This window comes from Podarcis tiliguerta (assembly GCF_965153285.1).
Source record: "Podarcis tiliguerta genome assembly, chromosome: 5".
Taxonomy (NCBI): Eukaryota; Metazoa; Chordata; class Lepidosauria; order Squamata; family Lacertidae; genus Podarcis; species Podarcis tiliguerta.
The window spans coordinates 69,133,388-69,142,984 of NC_139538.1; the positions used below are offsets into that span (position 1 = coordinate 69,133,388).

General features: G+C 44.4%; 1 long non-coding RNA gene across 1 annotated transcript; it reads right to left on the reverse strand.

The window, feature by feature from the left end:
* Window positions 1–4,193: 4,193 nt before the first annotated feature.
* Window positions 4,194–9,597, reverse strand: LOC310678054. The gene is made up of 3 exons (XR_014511587.1): window positions 9,465–9,597; window positions 8,981–9,061; window positions 4,194–4,657 (listed from the first exon to the last, which is right to left on the reverse strand). It is a non-coding gene; the product is annotated as an uncharacterized lncRNA (long non-coding RNA).

Sequence of the window (9,597 nt, forward strand, 5' to 3'; positions counted from 1 at the left end):
GGTTGTGTGTTCTCCCCCTCCCCACTCCCAGCTTTTTTTTTTTCCCTGCTGAAATCTGGTATGAAACTGCTGCTACTGTTAGTCCAACAGATTAAATGGTCCAAATCACTTCTTTTCCCTCTGATGCCTGGGAGAAGTGGGGGGTTGTAAACCAAGGGTTCAGATTACAGAATTCCAGCAACTTTACCACAATTTGAGAGGTTTTTCCCCAAGCCCTGTCCATTGGACGAAGTCAGCCTAAGAAAATGTTGAGGTTTTTCTAATCTCTATATACTATCATTTGCCACCAAACAGTAGTGACAAGTCATCATTTTGCAGTATTTTCATTCCTCAGTCTCTCCCATCTGCTGGCTCTTCTTTCATGCTATTCCCCTCCACCCCCCACATCCTTGGATTTAGGATTTATTTCGTTTTTTAAAAGAAAAGGAGAGCTGCTTGTACTTCTGTTGTGTGCCCCTAGCAAGTCTACCCGCTTCTATGTTTTTGTGAAAACGTGGAGCAGTTGCTGTGATTTACTGCAGTGTTAACAAAAATGTCGGAGCTTGGGAGCGTCGTAGGAACGGATGTGCTGGCAGCCTGCCTGGACAAACACACTAAAAGTCAATCCCGGATTGGATACTTGAGGAATTAGTGTCTGTACAAAGATGCTTTAAATACGGAGAGAAAGATGTGGATTTTTACAAGGGAGGCTTGAAAAGTTCCTCGGAGCAATTTAACATATGCCACTGAGCTGAAGACTGCACCTGCCTCTCCTGCTTATTGGAAGCCTGATTCCTGTTCCTTGTCAGAGCAAGCCTTCCCTTCTCTGCCTTCCCTAGTTCTCATTTTGAGAGATAACAGAAACACCCCCCGATCCTGTTTGTTCCTCCCTCCCACAATGAATCTGCTTTAAACCTAAGGAATGGTCTTCCCTATGTGTTGACTGCACTTGAGAACCAATTACAGGTGGCTGTGACAGGCCTCCAAACTGCCATGGGGAGACAAAGCGTTCCATGCCTTGAAGCAGTGTCTATCAATGTTTCTCACACTTGGGTCCCCAGATGTTGTTGGACTACAACTCCCATTGTCCCTAGCTAGCAGGACCAAAGGTCAAGGATGATGGGAGTTGTAGTCCAACAACAGCCAGGGACCCAAGGGTGAGAAACACTGCTAGACTGACAGATGTTTCTCTTGGCCTAGGGACATTTTGATATACAAGGAATACACTTTTTGTGATTCATTGCGTAAAATGTGATAAATTACTTATAGAAGAGGCAGGGAAACCTTTTCAGCAACTTGTTCCCTTTGGGACAACCTTTGGGAGAGGGGGTAGCATGTCAGTGGTTGGTGGGGAAAGTGGGTGGAACAATTAATGTAAATTTTGCCTTGGTGTACTGGGCTAGGCTTTACACATCCTCACACACCCCTCACTAACCTCCATACAGGAATGCAAGAAGCATGATCAGAGTTCAGGGATACATTGCAGCCAGGCAAAACTCCGGTACTTAAGGAGGTTCCCAAAGAAGCCAGTAGGGGATGTGACTAGGTAGGGTGGGAGCTGACTTTCAGAGAGTGCTTAGGGCCAAATGGAAAGGTTTAGAGTGCCACATTCAGCTTCCCAGCCTGAGCTTCCCTACCTATATATGGGAAACAATTAGGATGCTATCCTTTGATCCCTGGGAGGGTGTGCCCGGAGCCATTCAATGTTGCATATTAGTCTTTTGTGCATACAGAATCCTTGCGCATACTTCAAGAATGTGGATGGAAAGGCCGCGATGTGCACCCTGTGCCCTCCCCATATCTGCTCTGGAGAGATGAGGGGACAGATGAGAGAGAGAGAAAGAGATCTGGAGAGATGAGGGGACCCAGAACAGATTTAGGGGGTGTGCATCATGGAGGGAGAAGGGAAATTCCAGTACTCAAGCATTTCTCAGCACTACTTTGGATACAGCCCAGGATGTCCCCCTGAGATAGGTTCATTAACATGTAAACTTCAGTTTGGAGGGCATTCAAAATTTTGGGATTACGTGTTAATGAAGCTCCTTGACATTGATGGGGCTTCCTCCCTAGCAGGTGTGTTTAGGATTGCAGCTTCAGCCATACAAAGATATCATTTTTTATATGTAAGAAGGCGGTGTTGTTTTTAACTGACCAAAGGGAAGTTATTGCTGTAGCTGATTAAGCATTAGAACAGTTGCTATGAAGTTAGATGCTTGCTCCAAGTAAAACTGAGGTTCATTTGCCCTAACAATTTCAAGTGAAGACGGATCCCAATGATGGGTTGTAAAAGGGACAAAGAACTGGGTGGCAGTTCACAGGGTAAGATGGGTGCCAGTGGAACAGTCTGTCAGCAGAGCAGAAAGCTACAATTAGTGTTTCCCCAGGGGGTGTGCTGACTGACGAAAGCAAGGAGTGTTGTCAGTCAAAATTGAGTTGTGTTGGCAGAGTTATGTCTTGGGAGCTTTCGAGTAGAAAAAGGGATGTGAACCTGCACAACACTTGTCTATGGAGAGAGAGAGAGAGAGAGAATTCATGAAATATTAGCCTGCCTAATAAATTAGAAAAATGCATAGTATTTCCTCCTCTGCAGTGATCCTGTCCCAGTCCTTTTATTATTTGGAACATTTCTTCCACGCACAACTAAATGTTTGTCCATCCCACACAACTCTTGCTACTCTCTGAACATTCTGGAATTGCCATTTGCTGACATCTCCAATACTCAGCCCTGGAACTCCTATTTGGTATGAGTTGCTGTATCTGTAACCTGCGGGTTTTCTAAAGGTTAATCTCCCCTCTGACGTTTCTGCTGCACAGATTTCTTCAAAGTTGTCCATTTGCAGGCCTGCACTGAAGGGGGTGGTGGGGTGACCTGTGCCAAGCTAGGCATTCTCTGGCAGTGTCCAGGCAATGTTCCTTTTTCACTGCCAAAGAAAATGGAGAGGGGAGGAGGAGGAGGAGGGAGGAAATGCTGAAGCCATAAAGAATACTGGAGAACTTGTCACATTCAATCTTCCTTTTCGAGCAGAAGGGTTCCCATGAATGAAATCACTGAACATAACAAAGTTTGAAAAGTGAGCAACAGCAGAGGATTTTGGTTGTGTTCACAGTTCTTGTGGAAGCATTGCAAATCAATGGAGGCTTTAAGGATAGCCATTCAATTTAATATATTTTCCCCTCAAAGCAGCAATATATGAGAAGAGACTTTGTGCATGCATGCACCTAAGCATCCACCCAAAAACAACACCCACACATTCACCTTCTTTATGGTCTGCACTCTAGGTCACAGATGGGGAACCAGTGGACTCTCCAGATGTTGTTGGACTACACTTCCCATCAAACCTGATTATTGGCATGCTGGCTAGGACTGAGTTGGCCTCCAAAAACGTCTTGAGGGCCACCAGCACCCAGCCCAGCTCTAAATGATTACGCAGAACATATCAGATTTTGGTGTTCATAACAAGGGGCAAGAGACAAGTATGGCTTTCCATTCTTGGTATGCAGAATTTCTACATACATAATGCAGTCATGGGCAGCATGCTGGGGAAAGCAATGCACACCTGACCTCCTGACACCTGAGTCGCTGCTGCTTACCAGGAAGGGGAGGGACAAGGGAGTGGGGAGGTTGGCATGTTGCAAATGCACTGGTGGAGCCAACCTGGCACTCCTGCAGATGCATTTGCATCACATAGACTTCCTTACTGCCTCTCCCCTTCCATTCCCGCAACAGCGACTCAGATGTTGGGAGGTCAGGTGAGCACTACCACCTCACTGTGGTGTCTGCTACTGATGCAATGTAAAAGGAAGTGAGCAGCTGTCAAGCATAATATTAGGAAAATGTGACTTTCCCTGCTGCCAAACCTGCATGGGTGCTGAAGTAAGCTAGTCCTGGGCTGCTGCATTATGCACCAATTCCCCTCAATCCCATTTTGTCAAAACACCCCCACCTTCCTCTTCCAGCAGCTTTTGTGGAATGATGCTCTTTCGATTAATCCTCATTTCCCTGATCTTGAGATATATTTTCCACCGAAATCCAAGTCATACACTAGTTACCGGTACTTACCTTGACATCCTCCTCAACAGCTAGATAGATGGATAGACTGATAGATATTTACATTGAAGGCAGCTTATATTTGAAAGCACTAGAGACAAGCTGACATTATATGCTGAGGAAAGCTTGATATTTATTTGCCTTGGTTCGGAGTTACAAGGAGGTTTATTTTTTCATAACAGGCCTTTCGGCAGTGTTTTCTCAGATGGTGGTTTACAGTCAAGGGGAGCTGATTGTCCTTTGGATGGGTGAAAGGTGCTTCTTCAGCTCCAACACTCCTATAACAGTAATTGACAGCAAGGATATCTGCCCCCCCCACTTTTTTCCCCCTCGGTTATCCTGTCTTTTGACTTTCTTTGGCAGTAGCTGCCTTGGATTCCGGCTCCTCTGGACCTCCTAGGGGTTTTCAGTTGTGTGGGAGTACTCATTCTCAGGTGTTAGCAGAAAATGAAAACATGGGCTGTGTTTACATTTGGCTAGACAGTCTATCCACCTGCCTAGACGTAACCAGAGAACCGTTTCTCGTGACCGCAGGGTTTTCTTCTGCCCAGCAGGAATCATCTGTCTCTTTAATGGCTTATCCACACAGACAAGGAGGGAAACCGTTCCAAACCTGGGGAAGTGCTGAATCTGGGTATGTAAAAGAGGAGGCACACAGTCACCATGTCTGAGAATCAGAATGTGTTTTTCACCTCTAACAATATAACTGCTGATGGTCCTCAGCAAAAACCATAGAGGTTCCCAGGTAAGTAAATACTCCAAATAAAGAAACATAACTAGCATCAGAGAACAAATCTACTGAGTGGTGGTGAGACCTGGGTAGGCCTGGACCCTGAAAAACTTACTTTCCAGGTCTATCCCTCTGCTAATTCATGTTTATCTACAGGTGGCCCCAGCATCAAGACCTCTTTCTACTCACTGCTATATCTGTATGACGGACAGATGAGAACAGTCTCATAAATGTATTGATTCCACAACCCACCATCTTGCCTTGATTTTGGACACACACAAACACACAACCAGGTGACCTCTATGATTTAGAGACAGAGAAAAAATCTGATCCTGTCACCTTCCAGATGCGAAGAGAACCTCAGCAGCATGATGCTTTTTGTGTGTTTATGGTTTTTCCAACCCGCCATTCATCGCAAGATCCCTTGAGTACAAGACTGTTAAAACACAACAATAAAAGGCTATAAAACCAAAATCACGTATACAATAAACATTAAAATCAACATAAATGATAAACATCAATACACTACCGCCATAGTCTCCTTTGGGAGGAAGGGTTGAATACAGCCTGTTGAATTCTGCCTGTTACAGTTTTCAGACCACTTATTATAAGAACACACTTCTGACCTCAGACTTGCAGTTAACTCCATTGGGAAAGGAAGACTGCACTCCTTAATGGGAATAACAAATTGCCAAAGGCAGGGCGGACAGATGGAATCTCGGAATGAGTCACAGAACAGTAGTCGCCCTTCCATGCCTGTCTGTGGCTTTGCTCGGAAGCTGATCTTTTATTTAGAAGCCCCTTGGTATTGCTACTGGGGCTTCAATAGCAGGGAGGGGCAATTTATAATTATATCCTGTGTCATCTTCAGGGTAGATGTTGAAACCATGCGTACTGCCGCTGCAAATTTAAAGGACACAAATTAGATCATACTTCAAAAGATCTTAGAACCAATTCCAAGGAATTGTTTTTATTATTTGTTCTTTGTGAATCGAGCTGCCTCTCATTCCATTTCAGCCATAGCCTCTTGGCTGTCAAAAGAAACCCCACTTTGTGTAACAGCTAATCATTGCTATCTGTGGAGCACACTTGGCCAGCTTTATTCAATTAGTTGCTCGGCAAGTGAAAAGTCCCAGGCCTGTTAATCCCTATCACATATTGCAGGAGTGGGGAATCTCTTTCAGCCCAAAGGGCCACATTCTCTTTCGGCCAACCACCTGAGGGCCACATAGCAATTGTGGGCAGATCCAGAGGCAAAAGTTGGCGGAGGAACAAATTGCAGTAGGCTAGTTCCTGCACAGGCCTCTCCATTCTCCATCCAGACAAGCAAGAATTCAGGGACACATTCTAATCAGGTACAAAGATTTGGGGTGCGAAACAGGAGGGGTGCAGCCTGGGGGAGTGCGCCAAGGGCCAGATGGGGAGGTCTGGAGGGCTATATTTGGTTCCTAGGCCTGAGTTTCCCTGCGCCTCGCATGTTAAGATGGGTTCCACCAATGTTATTTGAGTTTCGATACGATTTTAACATCTTGCTTTTAACTTTATTTCAATAAAAAGAAACTTAGAAAACCAAAAACCTAGCATTAATTTCAGATCAAGATTTTTAAGCTATGTTCTTAATGCAGATACCTTTCAGGCATTCATGCTTTTTGCCTGTTATTCAAAGTTTTGCTTGGTCTCTAGCTCCAAATAGATCCTGAAGATAAGCAAAAGATTGAAGAGGCATCACTTGTGGTGTGATCCTGCTCTCACAACACACTATAGGCATATGTTCTAGCAAACATATACTAAATCAGTTGCAGCTCTGCCATGTCCCTCATGCTCACCTTTGTGTGGGAGGTGGGGCTCTTTTTTCTTATATTTTCACCCTTTGTGCCAAAACCTGAACAACTATTTTTAAAAACAGTTGAAAAAACTGCTACTGAGAGTGATGTGTCAGTGACATCATTGATACTAGCCAATGGGTAACCTTCCAAACTAGCTTTACCTGTCCAAACTGACTGTGCTGGAAATGTAGAGGGACCGTTTATTTTATTTTATTTTTTGAGATTGCACTGGGACAGAAAGTATATTTATATTTAATGTGGTAAGAGGGCACTTTTGAAACCAGCCGTCTTTCCCCAATTCACACAGCCCACGAATATTGCATAAGTCTTCGTCTTAAGACAAGTCTCAAGACGACTAGTGTGATATTGTTTTACCATCTCTGAATGGCTTGGGGCTTCCCAACCAAGTGTGGGGATCCCAACAGTCTATTTAGTAACTTCACAGTCAGCTAGATACTGCCAGTCATTTCATGCTGCCTTCCTCATTTCTGCCAGGAAATGAATTCTGTGGCTACACATTCCCCCTCCTCCGCTCCTGATGATTATTCCACACATGGTTACTAAGTGCTGAAAGACAGCTCCTCCTACAGGCACTTAAGGACCGTCCTACAGTATATGGTGTTTAACTCTTCAAAACAGTCAATGATAGCAAAAGGGATCATTACATGATAAACTTTAGGACCACCAGGTTGCAACCCAAATAAACATCCATGTAAATGGGGATAGGGAAGAAAGAGAGAAATATTGGTGTTCTTACCAAAATTGCATATTTTCCTAACACTTACTCATGAATGAAATATTTTAAAATGTAAACCCACTCCAGAACAATTGAGGTGAAGAATGAATGTGTTTCCCATAGGTTTGTTGCTGCTGCTGCTGCTGCTGCTGCTGCTGCTGCTGCTGAATGAGGCCCTGAAAGAAGCTGCGCCTTCCTTCAGGCATAGACAAGGGTAAATCATTAAGTGGAAGTGGTTTCCACTGAAACCAATAGTACTTCCTTCTGTGTATATCTGTCAGGGGTATAGTCATAGCTCAGTGGTAGAGCACATAGTCCATATACAAAGGGTCCCAAATTCAGTTCCCAATATCTCCAGGTGGAGCTGAGGAAACACTCCTGTTTGAAACCCTGAAGAGCTGCTACCAGTAATTGTATATGATACTGAACTAGGTGGACCAATGGTCACAGTTCCTGCCCACAGTGACGGACAGACATGAAAGAAGGAAAGAAAGAACATGAAAACAAGGTTTCAGGGACTAATTCTTCATGAAATTTCACTAGATATAATAAACATTTGTAGGAGGTGATTGATGAAGGATCTGGGGAGTGATAATGAAAACTGTCCATCAGAGGGCCTCTTCCCTCTGATGACAGCAGCTTATAAGTGGAACTAAAGTGTTCAATGTGTGGTTGTAGTGAGGGAAGCCGTTCTGGGGAACACCAAGCAAGAAACAGGAACTTAGAGAAGCAGCCATTTTATAGCAGCATGATAAGAGTCAAGTTCCTTTGCCCATACTTGACTCCAGTCTGTATAATTTACAATGTTTACAGCAGCACATTCATTACATTTATATACTGTGTCTACTTCTGAGATATGTTTGCAAAGGCCCGGTGCTCTCAAACAAGTAAACTGGCTCTATGCAAGGTCAAACGGTATTAAGTATCCATGGCACAATTGACCCCTGCAGGAGTCCCAGCCTGGCTGGTTGTTCTGAAGCTATCAGAAGCCACTGTATGAGAAGAATGTCAGCCATGTAATAAAGAGAAGGCAAACCTATTTATTATTAAGTCGGGGTTGTAGCCCCTAACGTCAGCTGCGGGGCTTGTGTTTGGGCCACCCGCTTAAGTTCTAAATTGCTCTACAAAAGTTTTTGCATTATCCCCCTCCCCTTGTTGCTGCCCCTCCTTCCTGCCATTCCCACCAAATCTCTTATTCCCTGAACTGAAATGGGTTAGCATTCCTCCTTGCTGAGGCAAGTGGATAGCTCTCAGCAATGCCAATTCCATTTTAAGTCTTTCCTGCTCCCATGGCGCCCTGTAAGGGCAGGCAGTTTGGGTGCTGCGAAAATGTCAAGTATTTGCCAGCATTCTTTCAAGCTTAGCCCATTCCTGGCACTTTCAGAATAATGTTGGAATTTAGTCCATTAGCTTAAAGCTCTCAAATGGCTTGTCTCAATTACTCTCCTGGCTTTGGGATCTCCCTGTGAGGTGTTCACAAAAGCACACACTTTCTCGCAGCGTCCCCCTATTGCAACATGGTCTCAGTATTCAGTGCCAGGTGCTGGTATTTTTAGTATATGTGTACAGAGTACGAATAGAGAAATTCAGGCCTGGGGTCCAAATGTGGCCCTCCAAGCCTCTTTCTCTTTGGCCCTCAGATTTCTCCTCAGGTGACTCACCTCACTGGTCCTGTTTCACAGCCCAAATGTTTTTGTCTGACCAGAATATGTCCTTGAACTCTGATAATGTCTCTTGCTTATCTAAATGGAAGATAGAGGTCTGTGTTTAGGTAAACTAGCCAAATAAATAATAATAATAATAATACTTTTTATTTGTATCCTACCCATCTGACTGGGTTGACCCAGCCACTCTGGGCGCCTTCCAACAAATTATAAAAACACAGTAAGACATCAAGCATTAAAGGGCTGCCTTCAGATGTCTTCTAAAAGTCATATAGGCCCTCTGCCTGGTTCTCTGTAACTTCACTTCTCACAGTGAGGGAACAATCAGAAGGCCCTCAGAACTGGACCTCATTGTCCGGTCTGTACAAACATAAAGTTTACTGTCATTGCTCAGGCCCCATGTGGCCCTCATAAGGTTTCATAGAAGAGAATGCACCCCTCTGGCTGAAATTCCTCCCTACCCCTAGTAAAGGAGACTCACAGGGGAAAGTGACTTATCCATCAACTAATGGCAGGCCAGTGGCAGATAAAAGGAAGGAAGGAGCTGGTGAGGCTGAAAGGCTGAGTGATCAGCCAAGAAGTTTCCATTCAAAGCCACTACTGCCTTCAAGTTC